Source organism: Macaca nemestrina, chromosome 5, assembly GCF_043159975.1.
Source record: "Macaca nemestrina isolate mMacNem1 chromosome 5, mMacNem.hap1, whole genome shotgun sequence".
In the NCBI taxonomy this organism is placed as follows: domain Eukaryota; kingdom Metazoa; phylum Chordata; class Mammalia; order Primates; family Cercopithecidae; genus Macaca; species Macaca nemestrina.
The window spans coordinates 176750980-176767621 of record NC_092129.1 but is presented as its reverse complement, the minus strand read 5'-3'; the positions used below and the strand labels follow the sequence as shown (position 1 = coordinate 176767621).

The window sequence follows — 16642 nt, the reverse complement described above, 5'->3', positions numbered from 1 at the left end:
GGAATATACAAGGGTTATAGGTTATCTCCTATCCTTAATGTTGCTGTTTCTTATGCAATAACACACATGTGCACACACATATACACACACACACTCACATGTTCACACTCATACACAAATGATTTGGAAAGAATGTGAGGTGTAAGTGCTAAATTGTGTGACCCAGAGGTACATGCCATAGATGTACAGAGAAAGGAGCAAATTGCCTGGATTGGAGTGGTTGGGTGGAACTGGTAGGACCAGAGCCAGACTGAGGGATGGATAGGTTTGGGTGGGGAGTGGGAAAAACTGAAAAACTGAGCTACATGCCAGAGGTGGATCATAGAGAACCTGCTCTGCATGGATGGAAGAGTGCATCAATTGGTGTGCTTCTGGTTGCAAGTGACAGTAAACCCTGACTTGCACCGAGATTATCACCAGAAATATCCCAGAACTGAAATATGAAGATAAGACAGTTATCAGGGCCACAAAGAGGTTAAAAAAAAAAACCTGAGAGGATAGTAAGATAATCAGATTTCCACATCTGTGACACCCCTCCCCTCATTCTACCTGGCAGCAAGTGTGTGGAAAATTTCCCCCCAACTCACTGTTTCTACACTGGAGTAAGGAAGATCAAGGTCAACAAACAGCTCCCCTACCATCTTGGGTTCCCTGGCAGGAGATCCGTTCCTTCCTTAACCCACAGGAAGCATAGCAAGTACCTAAAGGGAGAAATAGCTCTGAGAACAGGCAGAGACAAAGGGAAGAGGCAGGACTACCATCCTCACCCTGGAAATTCTGTTCTGTAACTCAACGAAAGGAGGCACCAAATCAGAGTGACTGTTTAGCAGCACCACACTGTAAGGGGTTCAGCTTATAGGTCCCCTGGGCACAAACTCCTAGCTAGGAAGGGCAGCATACCGATCGGTTACTAGAGTCAAAGTGAACCTGGGCTTTAAGGTGCTACCCAGGGCCGAAAAGCAGGCAGTGGCCTAGCAGTGAAGAACTTCTAAGCAAATATATTCAATAAAAACCCAAACAAGCTAGAGAAGACTGGAATACATAATCTTTCAATGCAAAGACAGACATACACCCAGAAGAAACAATGGCAAACAGGGAACAATGATCCTCCCAAATGGACAAACCAAAGAACTGGTAATTGACCCCAACAGGATGGTCACATGTGAGCTCTCTGACCAATAAGTCAAATAGTAGTTTTAAGGAAACTCAGTGATCTCCAAGATAATACAGAAAAGCAATTCAGAAATTCATCAGAGAAGTTTAACAAAGAGATTGAAATAACAACAGACAAAATCAAACAGAAATATTGGAACTAAGAAATACATTTGCTGAATTAAAAAATTCATTAGAGGCTCTCAACAGCAGACTGGATCAAGTTGAGCAAAGAATCAGTGAGCTAAAGACAGGCTATTTGAAAACACACAATTGGAGGAGAAAATAGAATAAAAAGCAATAAAGAGGCCGGGCACAGTGGCTCATGCTGTAATCCTAGCACTTTGGGAGGCCAAGGTGGGCAGATCACCTGTGGTCAGGAGTTCAGGACCAGCCTGGCCAGCATGGTGAAACCCTGTCTCTATGAAAATACAAAAATTAGCCAGGCATGGTGGCAGGTGTCTGTAATCCCAGCTACTTGGGTGGCTGAGACAGAAAGGAAGGAAAAAAGAAAAGAAAAGAAAAAAGAAAGAAAAGAAAAGAAAAGGACAGGCAGCCACAATATGACTGAGAGAGGGTATAGTTTGACCAGATGTCTGAGCTAGGAAAAACCGTGAGGAGAGGAGACAATAAACTCCAAACCCAGTTTAAGATGGAAGTCTGACTGGGCGCAGTGGCTCACGCCTATAATCCCAGCATTTTGGGAGGTTGAGGTGCATGGATAACCTGAAGTCAGGAGTTCGAGACCAGCCTGACTAACATGGAGAAACCCTATCTCTACTGAAAATACAAAATTAGCCGGGCATGGTGGTGCATGCCTGCAATCCCAGCTACTTGGGAGACTGAGGCAGAAGAATCACTTGAACCTGGGAGGCGGAAGCTGCAGTGAGCTGAGATTGCACCATTGTACTCCAGCCTGGACAACAAGAGCAAAACTCTGTCTTTAAAAAAAAAAAAAAAAAGAAAAGAAAAAAAGAAAGATGGAAGTCTTGAGAACAATCTGCTCATTTAAAGAAAAGAGAAAAGGGGAGGGAGTAGGCTTTAGTTCCATATGTGTTGTGGCCTGGCTGGTGAATGTGCTATGGGTTTCCACAATAAAGGCCTGGCCAAGGACTCAGCATGCCCCAAATCCTAGATGAGAAACTTTCACAAGTCAGAGGGCCTGGCCCTTCTGACTCTCAGATTCTGAAAATTAGTTTTTACCTTGATTTGGACAAGAAGATTTTTTGGGTGGGGAGAGTTTTCCTACAAATTTGAAAACTTCTAAAAGCCATTTGAATTTTGTATCTATATTGAAATATGGGAAACTGGCCTTTGTAAAGACGTTTTTCACTTCTTTTTTTTTTTTTTTTCCAAGACAGAGTCTTGCTCTGTCACTCAGGCTGGAGTGCAGTGGCATGATCTTGGCTCACCGCAACCTCCACCTCCTAGGTTTAAGCAATTCTCCTGCCTCAGCCTCCAGAGTAGCTGGGATTAGAGGGGTGTGCCACCATGCCTGGCTAATTTTTTTTTTTTTTTTTTTTTTTGTATTTTTAGTAGAGACAGGGTTTCACCATGTTGGCTAGGCTGGTCTTGAACTCCTGACCTCATGATCCACCCACCTCGGCGTCCCAAAGTGCTAAGATTACAGGCATGAGCCACCATGCCTGGTCTTGTTTTTCACTTCTATAGAAAGCATGGGTAGAAAGGATGTATACTTGCATGATTTAAACTTCCTATGTTTCATGTAATTAATATTGCTTCAAAGATGAATTGTGAATTTCTTACGGAAATTAAAGAATTCTACCTGTTTTGGATGAGAAATTTCATTCATTTTAGTGTTAGCCTACTATAATGATAGCCAGGGGATTCTATTCCTTTATTGTTAAAAAAAGGTCTAAACTTTATATTAGTAAGTTACTTTAGTTTAGAATAAACATTTTTTCCACTTGCAAAAACATCCAATATTGCTTTGTTTCACTTTTTGTCAAATGTATACGTATGTACTTATTTTTCGTTTTTAAAAAGTTTGAGACAGGATCTCACTCTGTCACCCAGACTGGAGTACAGTGGCTCGATCTCAGCTCACTGCAATCTCTGCCTCCTGGGCTCAGTCTTCCCACATCAGCCTCCCAGGTAGCTGGGACTACAGGTTCCCACCACCACATCCACTTAATTTTTGTATCTTTTGTAGAGATGGGGTCTCACTGTGTTGCTCAGGCTGGTCTCAAACTTCTGGGCTCAAGTCATCTGCCTGCCTTGGCCTCCCAAGTGCTGGGATTACAGACGTGAGCCACCATGCCAAGCCCTTAGTTTTCAAAGTCAATCAAATTATTAAGTAAAAAAAAAAAAAAAAAAAAGTCATTTTTTCCCAAGTGGAAGACCACTTCCCCTATACCCACTTCCCCAATTTCTCCTTCGTTAGTGTCAGTTATGTTCTTTTGACTGATTCTTTTGGTATTTACCTGGATAACTTTAATTAACAAGCTTGTATTGCTTTATTTTTCAGTTTAAAACATTAGTTATTTTCTTCTATGAAAGTTGAAGATTTAGTTCTTCATTCTCCACGTATTTTCACTTCTGTCCTCTTGCCTGTCATCCCCAAACAGTTATGTTTTAATTTTTATTACTTTTTGTTAGAGATGGAGTCTCACTATGTTGCCCAGAGTGGATTTGGACTCCGGAGTTCAAGCCATCCTTCTGCCTCAGTCTCCCTGGTAGCTTGGAGTTTTCACATCAGTTTCCAATATTTGTGTCAGTGTGACTATCTGTGTTCAGAGCCAATCTTGTAATATTGCAACTACTTTTTTTCTTTTGTGCTTAGCTATTAGTTTTTCCCCAAATTAACAACTGTCCTTTTTAAAAAAATAATTGCTTACTTTTCTGTGTGACTGTGGCTAATTTAATTCCAAACTCTCTGCTCATTGTCTGGGTCCTGTCCCAATAGGTTCATTTTCATCATATATCCTCCCAGTTTGGTCTCCATGCAGACCCTCTGGGCTTGTTGCTCCCACGCCAGTGTCCAGCAATCACTGGGAGGCTCCCTTCCCCGTCACACGGGGATTCTCTTCATCTCCATCAAGTCTCCAGTCCCTTGACTTATTTTTCATCTCCTTGTCATTTTACTCTGGGAGATTTCCAATTTTACCTTGAACTTTCCATTTCTGAAAATTTTTAATGTCCAATAGATCTTTCTTTGTTCTCTTGAATGCTACTTTTAAAAAACTCATTGTGGGCCGGGGCGCAGTGGCGCACACCTGTCATCCGGGCACTTTGGGAGGCTGAGGCGGGGAGATCACGAGGTCAGGAGATCGAGACCATCCTGGTTAACATGGTGAATCCCTGTTTCTACTAAAATTACAAAAATTAGTTGGGCGTGGGGGCGCGTGCCTGTAATCCCAGCTACTTGGGAGGCTGAGGCAGGAGAATCGCTTGTACCCGGGAGGCGGAGGTTGCAGTGAGCCAAGATTGGGCCACAGCACTCCAGCCTAGGGACAGGGAGAGAATCTGTCTCAACACAAAACAAAACAAAAACCAAACCAAAACAAAAAACCACACTGCATTCTTCTTTGATGAATACACTCTCTTTTCTCTATATTGCTGTCATATGGCTTTAAAAACATGCTGTCCTGACTCGGTTTTGAGTCTCCAGCTAGAGACAGGTCAGTTTCCCTTATTGATACTCACCGGGGTTCTGGAAGTTATCTTTTCCCTGCAGGGTCCCGTTTCCCCAAGTTTCTTTTCCCCCTTCTTTGGGTCTCCTTGATATTAGAGACTTCGGTGGAATGTCTCTTAATCCTTGGTGGCACAGTCATGATTAAGAATTGGGACTAAGTGATTAGTCATGATTAAGAATTGGGACTAAGAGCTCTCAGAGCACAGCCCGGCGTGTTGACCGAGGGCTCCACTGTAGGGTGATTGGGATGAGCCCTCTGATGGGGAACCCTCAAAGTCCACCTTTCTAGGTCTTTCTTTTGGGCAAGACAGGCTGGGTATTCATGGTGTAGAGCTTGGAGATGAGAACCTGGCTGCTGCGAGCAGGGGTTTTACCGCTCCATTGTTTAGGGTGTAAACGTTCACACCACCCTCCCCACTGAGTCTCGGCTCCTTCCCCGCAGCTGCGCCCCTGGTCGCCAATGCAGAGACCTTCTCTTTTCCCCTCCCCTGAGAATACATCCGTCCCCAGGCTTGTGCTGCAGTGGGAAAGGGCCGGTGGGGGAGTCGGGAAGGGATCCTGGGATTTAAAAGCATCTTTAACAGCTCCTCCTCAGGAACCCAGTCACACTTCCTCCCCACCTAGTTCCAGGGATACCTGGTGCTACCACTTTCCCAGAGGCTTTGAGCATTCTGGGGTGTAAGTCTCAGCTTTCCCCTTGTGTTTGGCATTCAGCTTTTCTCAGGTCAGCTATGTCCCCTGCCACTGGTCCATCTTTTTCCGCAGTGTTATCTCCTCTCCAGTTCTCCCTGTCCCTGTGGGCTTTTGTTTGTTTTGTTTTTAGCAATTCAGGAGAGAAAATTAGGTGTGTGTGTGCGTTCGTCACCTATCTTTCCCCTGAACTACAGATGTGTGTCTGTTCGTTACCTATCTTTCCCCTGAACTATAAAGTAACGGAATTGTTTATTGTTGTTAAGGATATACGGACACTGAAAAAATGACTAGAAATCTTATTTCATTGGTGTGTGCTCTTAAGAAAAAAGGAAATTAAAAAAATTATATTTAAATAAATGCCTCATTCTTTTATCTCTATATTCTCGAAATAATCTTGTCAGGCAGGCCAAGGAAGGTAAAGGAGAAAGTATATTCAGTCATCGATAGCTTTTTCTAATCAATCTCTCTCTCTCTCATTGATAAAGTTTAAAGATCGTACAGGTCCTCACTTCATGACAATGATAAAAGGAATCACAAGAGGACAGGTTTACCTGGTGAGCAGAAGGATTGGAAACATTTTATCTCTGACATTGTTTAGAATTTCCAGCCCATGATGATAATAAAAAGCAGAGAGACTTTTGATCAATCGATTGATTGATTTTGAGACAGGTTCTCACTCTGTCACCCAGACTAGAGTGCAGTGGTGAGATCTCGACTCACTGTAGCCTCAGCCTCCCAGACTCAACCGATCCTCCCACCTCAGCCTCCCGAGTAGCTGAGACTATAAACATGTGCTACTATGCCTGGATAATTTCTTTTAATGTTTTTTAGAGACGGGGTCTCCCTATGTTACCCAGGCTGGTCTGGAACACCTGGGCTCAAGTAATCCTCCTGTCTTGGTATCCCACAGTGATGGGATTACAGGCATGAGTCACTGCACCTGGCTCAGTTTATTATTGTCTTTAAAATCTTCCTTGTTTGCATCTGTCTGGTGGTTTTAGTTGAGAATCTTGGGACAAACAGGCTTATAGCAATGATAGGGAGATTTTAGATTTTCAGCAGAAAATGGAAAATTTCTGGGACTTCAGAAATTTTCAAACTTCAGAAATTGTTTCTAACTCTTTATATTATTCCATCTTTATAAAATTCCATGTGTGGAAATAATGCACGTTCTCATATTTAACTCCATCCAGTCATGCGTTTAATACATATTCATTGAGGACCAATTATGTGCCAATGTTGCTGAACAGGGGAAGGCCACAAAGGTATTTAGGACTTCCCGGCCGGGCGCAGTGGTGCACGCCTGTAATCCCAGACTTTGGGAGGCCAAGGCGGGTGGATCACTTGAGGTCAGGAGTTCAAGACCAGCCTGACCAACATGGTGAAACCCCATCTCTACTAAATACAAAAAATTAGCCAGGTGTGGTGGCACATGCCTGTAATCCCAGCTACCTGGAAGGCTGAGGCAGGAGAATCTCTTGAATCTGGGAGGCAGAGGTTGCAGTGAGCCGAGATTGTGCCATTGCACTCCAGCCTGGGCAACAAGAGTGAAACACTGTCAAAAAAAAAAAAAAAAAAAAAAAAAGCCAGGTGCGGTGGCTCACGCCTGTAATCCCAGCACTTTGGGAGGCTGAGGCGGGCAGATCACGAGGTCGGGAGATCGAGACCATCCTGGCTAACACGGTGAAGCCCCATGTCTACTAAAAATACAAAAAACAAGAAAATGAGCTGGGCGTGATGGTGGGCGCCTGTAGTCCCAGCTCTTATGGAGGCTGAGGCAGGAGAATGGCGTGAACCCGGGAGGCGGAGCTTGTAGTGAGCCAAGATCACGCCCCTACACTCCAACCTGGGTGACAGAGCAAGACTCTGTCTCAAAAAAAAAAAAAAAAAAAAAGACTTCCCTTGGGGAGTGTCTGTAATCTAGCTAGAGAAATATCTTTTTATTTACTTTATTTATTTATTTATTTATTTATTTTTTGAGAGGGAGTCTCACTCTGTTGCCCAGGCTGGAGTGCAATGGCACCATCCGGGCTCACTGCAACCTCCGCCTCCCAGGTGCAAGCAATTCTCCTGCCTCAGCCTCCCCAGTATCTGGGATCACAGGCGCGTGTCACCATGTCCTGCTAATTTTTGTATTTTTAGTAGAGACAGGGTTTCTCCATGTTGGCCAGGCAGGTCTCGAACTCCTTCCTGACCTCAAGTGATCCACCCACCTTGCCCTCCCACAGTGCTGGGATTACAGGCGTGAGCCACCATGTCCGGCCGAGAGACGTCTTTTTAAATACTGCAATACAGGGCCAGCGTGAGGAGAGGTACAGCAGAAGTTTTCTTGACTTGAGCTACAAAAGAAGCCCAAAGGAGGATGGAATTGATCTTGCCTGAGGGCATCAGGGAAGCCTTCGGTTGGAGGGGACATCAGATAGCACAACAGCTCCTGCAGACAGTGGGGAGATGAAATCACTCAGTGTGGCTGAACAGTAGGATGCGTGGTGGGAAAGGGGCCTTTGAAGGAATCTGAAGATGATTCTTCAGGCAAGGGATTTTCAAAATCCACTCCACAGCAGGAATAACCTCCTAAGACTCCCTGGAGATCCTGACTCAGCCCTTCTTGGGCCCTTGGAATGTCTCTCTTTTTTTTTTAAAGCTCCCAGATGTATAAATCAGACTTAGAAATCACTGCTCTGGGCAGTACGATTCCACTGAAGGAATTTGAGTAGGGAGAACATAATCAGACTGGCATTTTAGAAATATCCCTTTAACCAAAATGTGGAAATTGGACTGACAGAGAGATTGGAGGCAGGGAAGCCCCACGGGAAGCTTGTGAGAAAGTGGGGACAGGAGCCACGGCCGTGGGAGCTGGGTGGAAAGAATAAGACCCGACAGCACACGGCAGTTGTGTAGCTGTAGAGAGGGGAGCAGAGCGGTCACATGGCGCCCAGGTTTCGACTGGGACAGTAACTGGGTAGGCAGTGATCAAGATGGGAAATCAGCAGAGGGTCAGAACTGGAGACAGAATGAGATCCTTTGGGGAACAATGAGTCTAGCTATCAGCGGGCAAATGTGGGAATGGATGTGAAGATTTGGGGTCACCCTTACAGGGATGCTACTGGACATCACAGGAATAAGTGAGTCACCCAGACAGAGGGTGAGGAGTCAGAAGGAAGAGAACGACATTGTCAACCTTCAAGGTAGGTAGGACCGTGAGCGTGGGAGTGGGTGGGAGAAAGTGGTAGGGTCAGAAAACTGGCCAGGAGGAGAGTTGGGAGGAAAAGGACAACACGGTGTCCCCAGACTGGGGAGGAGGACAGCCTTAAAGCAGAAGGGTGTGGTCACCCAGGCCCACTGCCCTTCCTGAAAGCCACCTCCCACCCTGCACAGCACCTCCTGGGAGCAGGCAGCTGCAGCCCCGAGGGAAAGGCGAGGGGAGCAAAACTGAGGATCTCCCTCAATTATTTTTAATCTCTTTGCAGATTTCGTCAGTGCTCAGCAGCATTTTCTCCCAGAAACAAAGGCGGGAGGGTGCTGGGGGCCTGGGTGTGGCTCTGGGAGCCCTAATTGCTGAGTGAGACACTCCTCCATCCTCTGGTGTCCTGGAGAACGAGTTGGGGGAGCCGCCCGCCCCACCCTGCAGGAAGGGGCCAACTCAGAGCTGTGCATTACTTTGTACGTTTCTTCTGATTTTTCTTCTGAGTTTTTGAAGCATATGCAGTGCTCAGAGATCATTTTAGACACTGCAAGAAGACAAAGATACCTTGAGAGGAAAAATGAGTTTTTCTCCCTCATTCTGGGCTCTCCGCTGCTTATATTTTGAGTTTAAAGAAGACATTATACACACATTAAAAAGATTTATGGAGGCCCCTATTACTGGGTAAAATACATTCTGTAAGCCAGCCGTCTCCAGCCTTTGTGGGCACCAGGGAGCGGTTTGGTGGAAGGCAGTTTTTCCATGGATGGGAGGGTGGGGATGGTTTCAGGATGACACTGTACCACCTCAGATCATCAGGCATTAGTTAGACTCTCATAAGGAGCACGCAACCTAGATCCCTCACACGCGCAGTTCACAATAGGGCTTGTGCTCCTATAAGACTAATGCCACCGCTGTTCTGACAGGAAGTGGAGCACCCGGCGGTAATGCTTGCTCACCTCCTGCTGTGCAGCCCAGTTCCTAATAGGCCACACAGATACTGGTCCATGTCCGGGGGCTGCGGACCCCTGCTGAAGCCTTTCCTTCTTCAGCCATTAAGATTTAGTGTTTTTCATCTGAAGAACTCAATTCTTATTATGGACACAAATGAAGTGATCTAACCAGCAGTCCTGGGAAGTGAGAAAGACTAATTACCCTGGGTTGTAGTTATTTCTTGGATGGATGGCTTTGGATGGATAGCCAGGTGCTGTGAGTACATTCATTGACTATTCATTCAGCAGATATTTTTATTGACTGTCTACTCTGTACAAATTAGTGTGGATGAAACTATGCCCTGCCCACAGGAACATGTCCAGCTGGGGAGCAAGATGGAACACGCATGCAAAGGTTTAGAAACACTGCAAGCAAGGCTACCTGCCGTTCCTGGCCAAAGGAAACAGAACGAAGAGCCACTGTTCCCCAGAAGTGGTTACTTAGGGTTGCTGTGATCCGGGAAGGTTCTGCGTGGAGGTGGCCTCGTGAGGTGCGCTGTGGCATATAGACCTGTCACCGGTGGAGGGTGTCCAGGTTCTTGGCATCTTGAACAAAGAATTGGACAAAACGCACAAACAAAGCAAGGAAGGAATGAAGGAGGTTTATTGAAAATGAAAGTACACTCCACAGTGTGGGAGTGGCCCGAGCATAGGGGCTCAAAGGCCCCGTTACAGAATTTTTGGGAGTTTAAATACCCTCTAGAGGACTTGGGGCATGCTCTATGTAAATGAAGAGGTTGAAGTAATGTTACAAAGTCATTTACTACGGAGAGGATATTCCCTGTCACAGCTGAAGTGTGAGTCGGCCTTAGGTTCCCCGCCTCCAGACCCTGTTTTCCTGCCTCAGACCTTGATCACTCGCTGGCTCTCTGTCTACTTTTCAGACTGCCAATATCTATTCCTAACTAACAAAGTTATCAGAAAGTGCTTGGCAAGTGTAGCTGAAGTTACCTTTCTCTGTCCAATCCTCAACTCTGCTCTCCAGGCCCCAGCCCCTTACCGCTTCTCATGGGGGTCACAGCTGCCTGATTCCTCGTCGGCCGCCCTCATGAGCTGTCTCATTGTGAAGTCTGCCTCCTGGTGCATAGTGAGGACTTTATAAATGTTTGTTGAATGAGGAAATGAAGAGCCTTCTAGACAGAGTAGAGTGTGGGGCTAGCATGCGCTTGCAGTGTCCAGCTGAAAGTGAGTCCGCCTGTTGAGTTGGAGTCAGGTGTGTGTGGGAGGAGAGTGAAAAGACAGCCGGGGTCCTGTCTGTCCACACACCAGGCTGAGAATTGGGACTTTGTCCTGTTAGTACCAGAGAGTCACAGAGCGTTCTGGAGCAGGGGATTGACAGGGCAATGTGGGGGGAAGGTCAGCTTGCACCGCTGTGTAGAGTGGACTGGACTGGGTTAGATGAGAGGAGCAGAGGCCAATTAGGACTGTCCCAATAATGCAGGGGAGATGACACTGCCACTCCCAAAGCAAAAGATGCAGTTTAAAAAAATGTGTCTATCTTCCATTAAAGAATATTTTAGCCACTGACTGGGCACAGTGACACACACCTGTAATCCCAGCACTTTGGGAGGCCAAGGCGGGTGGATCACTTGAGGTCAGGAGTTTGAGACCAGCCTGGCCAACATGGCGAAACCCCGTCTCTACTAAAAATACAAAAATTAGCTGGGCGTGGTGGTGGGCACCTGTAATTCCAGCTAGTCGGGAGGCTGAGGCAGGAGAATTGCTTGAACTCTCAAGGCGGAGGTTTCTGTGAGCCCATATTGTGCCATTGCGCTCCAGCCTGGGTGACAAGAGCAATACTCTATCTCAAAATATATATATAAAATGAAAATAAATCAAACAAAAAATGAAAAAAGAATGTTTTAGCCACTGATAGGTCAATGACATGTATAATTTATTTTTTTGTTAGTTTTTTTTTCTTTTGAGACAGGATCTTGCTCTGTTGCCCAGGCTGAAGTGCAGTGGCACAACCACGGCTTACTGCAGCCTCAACTGTGTGATCCTCCTACCTTAGCCTGCTAAGTAGATGGGATCACAAGTGCGCATCACCATGCTCAGCTAACTTTTTAATTATTTATAGAGATAAGGTTTCACTACGTTGGCCAGGCTGGTCTCCAACTTCTGGTCTCAAGCAATCCTCCTGCCATGGCCTCCCAAAGTGTTGGAATTACAAGTATGAGCCACCACGCCCAGCTACCGCCTATAATTTTAAAACCCACATGAGTTTCATTCAGGCCATAGTAGAATGGCCTCATATTCTGAACAGGAACTGATCTGAAACTGACCTTTCACTCCTAAGGATGCCTTTCTTATAAATTCGGCCTTCTCTCCCCCTGTGAGTGGAATTCTCCCTGGAAATCAGATGGCAATGAAAGACTGGGAGCCCTTATCTTTTGTGTTAATGATTTGGTTTTGTTTACTCTGACTCCCAGGAGAGACTCCCAGCAGAGATTCCTCGGGAGGGCGCATGTGTGTACAGGTGTATGTGTGTGTTGTGTGTCTGCACATGTGTGTGACTTTTCCTAGATCTGCTCCTCCAGATTTTTTTTTTTTTTTTTTTTTTTTTGAGATGCAGTCTCCCTCTGTTGGCCAGGCTGGAGTGTAGTGGTGCGATACCCGCTCATTGCAACCTCTGCCTCCCAGGTTCAAATGATTCTCCTGCGGTCAGTCTCCTGAGTAGCTGGGATTACAGGTATGCACCACCACACCCGGCTAATTTTTGTATTTTTAGTAGAGATGGGGTTTCACCATGTTGGTCAGGCTGGTCTCGAACTCCTGACCTTGTGATCCACCTGCCTCAGTCTCTCAAGGTGCTGGGATTACAGGCATGAGCCACTGCGCCCAGCACCTTCTCCAGAACTTATCTGGAGGTAAACATTGTCTAGTTGCTGCTGACCCTAATCTCTGTTAAGAGAGTCTTGGTTCTCCACTCCCAGTGCTTCACTTGACCAGCTTCAACTAGTCTTAAAAAAAAAAAAAAAAAGAGCGAGATTGAGTTTCTTGCTGCTCAGTAAGCCAGGGCTTGAAAAATACCACAGCTTCACACTTCCCCAAGACTAGGGGCAGGACGGGTTTCAACAAACCTCTTGGCCTGCAGGCAAAGAGCTCATGGCAAAAATGATGGTTTAAATAAAGCTTGGGTGGGCCAGTTTTTAAATTTTTTCCAGGATGACTTAATTTGGCAATGATGATCGTGCATCTTGGCAAACAGAGGAGAGAATGAAAAAATGCATGGTAAAGGAAGAAAGAAAGGTGTTCTGTAGGAGGGAGAGGAGAGAAGGACTGGGAGAGAGAAGGGGCATCTGAGGACAGCAGCAGCAGCAGCAGAAGGAGAAAGGAAAAGACGGGAGGACCCGAGGAGGGTGGGTGAGAGGTGTTTGAACAGGAAAGAAAAGATTTGCCTTAAGCGAAACTTTGACTCTTTGCTTTCTTTCTTTCTTTCTTTCTTTTTTTTTTTTTTTTTTTGAGACGGAGTCTTGCTTTGTCACCCAGGCTGGAGTGCAGTGGCGCAGTCTCGGCTCACTGCAACCTCCACCTCCTGGGTTCACGCAATTCTCCTGCCTCAGCCTCCTGAGTAGGTGGAATTACAGGCATGCACCACCATGCCCGGCTAATTTTTGTATATTTAGTAGAGACAGGTTTCACCAGTTGGCCAGGCTGGTCTCAAACTCCTGACCTTAAATGATCTGCCTCAGTCTCCCAAAGTGCCATGAATACAGGCATGAGCCACCGTGCCCGGATGAAACATTATTCTTGATAGCTGAAAAGTAGAAACAACTCCGATGTCCATCAGCTAATAAATGGATGTGAGTATTCAAACAACAGATGATTATTCAGCCTTAAAAATGAGTAAGTTCTTTTGCAACATGCAACAACATAGCTGAATCTTGAAAACATTATGCTGAGTGAAAGAAGTCAGCCACGAAAGATGACATATTGTATGATTCTCGTTTTATGAAATGTCCAGAATGGGCAAATCCATAGATACAGAGGACAAACTGGTGGTTGGCAGGGACTAGAGGGAAGAGGGAATGGCAAGTGACCGCTAAGGGGTTTAGGGTTTCCCTTTGGGGTGATGGAAATGTTCTCAAATTACACAGTGATGATGGTTGTATACACCTGTGTCTGTACACTAAAAGCCACTGAACTGTACACTTTAAAAGGGTGAATTTTATGGTATGTGACTACTATCTCAACTTTAAAAAAATTTTGTGTTTGTGTGACTATACTTTTCAACTTTGGCCCTACTCATTTTGTTTGTATTTAATTTTTTTTTTCTTCCTAGAAATAGTATTACAGTCACTTGATTCAAAATTCAAGAGATACAAAAGGATATAAAGTGAAAATTCTTTCTCCCATCCTCGTCATTCCCAAGCTACTCAAAAAGTAAGCAATATTACCAGTTTCTTGTGTGACTTTCACAGATTTTGTGTACACAAGCAAATAAGCACACACAAATATTCTTCCCTTGCTCTTTTTTAAATAAATAGTGACATTCACATGATTCTGTACCTTGCTTATTTCACTAGCTAACACATTTGGTTGAAACCTTGCTCATATCAGTGTATGTAGATCTCTGCCATTTGTCCAACATATGCCTTTGGATTACATGTGTCATTTGTTTAACTGACCCACTCTTCTTCTTTTTCTTCTTCTTCTTCTTCTTCTTTTTTTTTTTTTTTTTTTTTGAGACAGGGTCTCTCTCTGTCGGCTAGGCTGGAGTGTAGTGGTGTGATCATCACGGCTCACTGTGACCTCAACCTCCTACTATGGACAGGAGACAGGGAAATACTGGGTAGAAGAGGATAGTTCCCCAGCAGAGGCCCCACCCTCAAGACTGGATACCCATGGCCCTAAATGGGAAACAGGCATTTCTGTTTTTGCACCCCAAAAGTTGCCTTTTGGCTCATCACACTCCCTATCCTGTACCCATATAAACCCCAAACTCCAGGCTCCAGAGAGAGACAAAGCAATGAGGAGACAAGCAGATGAACAGCAAAACAATGCAGCAGATAAAGAGAGAAGAGAAGGAACGTCTGAATGTTGAGAGGAGTTTGGCTGCCAGACTGCCAAACTCCAGGGGAAGATCATCTTCCCACTCCATCCCCTCTCCAGCTCCCCATCCATCCCACTGAGAGCCACTTCCACCACTCAGTAAAAGTCCTACATTTATCCTTCAAGTCCATGTGTGACTCAATTCTCCTGGGATGCTAAACAAGAACCTGGGATACAGAAAGCTGTCACACTGGCCCTCTGCCCTTGCAGAAAGGCAGAGGGGCCCTGAACTGGTTAATACTTAAGCTGTCTGTGGATGGCAGAACTAAAAGAGCATTGCAACACTGGGGTTGCAGGCACCTACCCCTAGACACTACACTACTGCAGGGCTGGAGCCCAAAGTGCTCGCTCTGGCTCCTGCACCTGCCCATCTGCATGCTCCCCCCTCCTGCAAGGAGTTTGAGCTTGCTGTGGGCAGTCAAACAGAGAGCTGCACCCCTGTCACATGCCCTGTGAGGGGGGACCAGGGAACTCTCTCATTTGCCTCCCAGGCTCAGGTCATCCTCCTACCTCAGACTCTCAAGTGACTGGGACCTCTGGCACAGGCCACAATGCCTGGCTAATTTTTAAAAAATTATTTGTAGAGACTGGGGTCTCCTTGTTGCCCAGCCTGATCTCTAACTTCCAAGTTCAAGTGATCCTCCTGCCTCATTCTCCCAAAGTGCTGGGATTACAGGCATGAGCCACCATGCCCGGCTTAACTGGCCCAGTCTTGATGGAAATTTCGTTCTTTCCAATCCTTTCAGACTTCAGTGAATAATGTCCTTCATATATGATTTCACTCATACGGAGGTTATATATAGGCTTAAATTCTTAGAAGTGGGATTGTGATTAGAAAGTATGTGCACTTGTAGTTTTGGTGGATATTTTCCAGTCTCCTTTCACAGATATAAGTGTGGGTTTACACTCCCACCAGCAATGGATGAATGTGCCTGTCCCTAGATACTGTCAATATGTTGTTAGCATTTTCACCCTGCCAAACTAAGATGAATAAATGTGTCTCAGTTGGGTTTTAACTTGGTCTTTTCCCTTTCTTTTCCTTCCTTCCTTCCTTTCTTTCTTTTTCTCTTTCTTTCTCCTTCCTTCCTTCCTTCTTTCCTTCCTTCCTTCCTTCCTTCTTTCTTTCTTTCTTTCTTTCTTTCTTTCTTTCTTTCTTTCTTTCTTTCTTTCTTTCTTTCTTTCTTTCTTTCTCTTTCTTTCTTTCTTTCTTTCTTTCTTTCTTTCTTTCTTCTTTCTCTCTCTCTCTTTCTTTCCCTTCCTTCCTTCCTTCCTTCCTTCCTTCCTTCCTTCCTTTCTTTCTTTCTTTCTTTCTTTCTTTCTTTCTTTCTTTCTTTCTTTCTTTCTTTCTTTCTTTCTTTCTTTCTTCTTTCTCTCTCTCTTTCTTTCTTTCTCTCTCTCTCTTTCTTTCTTTCTTTCTTTCTTTCTTTCTTTCTTTCTTTCTTTCTTTCTTTCTTTCTTTCTTTCTTTCTTTCTTTCTTTCTTTCTTTCTTTCTTTCTTTCTTTCTCTTTCTTTCTTCTTTCTTTCTTTTTTTGACAGAGTCTCACTCTGTCACCCAGGCTGGACTGCAGTGGTGCAATCTTGGCTCACTGCAACCTCCACCTCCCGGATTCTAGTGATTCTCTGCCTCAGTCTCCCAGGTAGCTGGGACTACAGGTGCACACCATCATGTCCAGCTAATTTTTGTAGTTTTTGTAGAGATGGGGTTTTGCAATGTTGGCCAGGCTGGTCTCAAACTCCTGAGCTCAAGTGATCCACCCACCTTGGCCTCCTAAAGTGCTGGGATTACAGGCATGAGCCACCATGCCTGGCCATTAATTTGGCATTTTCTTGTTATGAGAGAAGTTGACAGAGATTCTGATGTGAAGAGCCTTTTCTATGAGCTATCTTATCTTTGCTCATTATTTTATTGA

General features: G+C 45.1%; 1 long non-coding RNA gene across 1 annotated transcript; it reads left to right on the top strand.

The window, feature by feature from the left end:
• Positions 1-13237: 13237 nt before the first annotated feature.
• Positions 13238-15882, top strand: LOC139363214 (uncharacterized). The gene is made up of 3 exons (XR_011623170.1): positions 13238-13482; positions 13962-14062; positions 14372-15882. It is a non-coding gene; the product is annotated as an uncharacterized lncRNA (long non-coding RNA).
• The last annotated feature ends 760 nt before the right edge of the window (positions 15883-16642 follow it).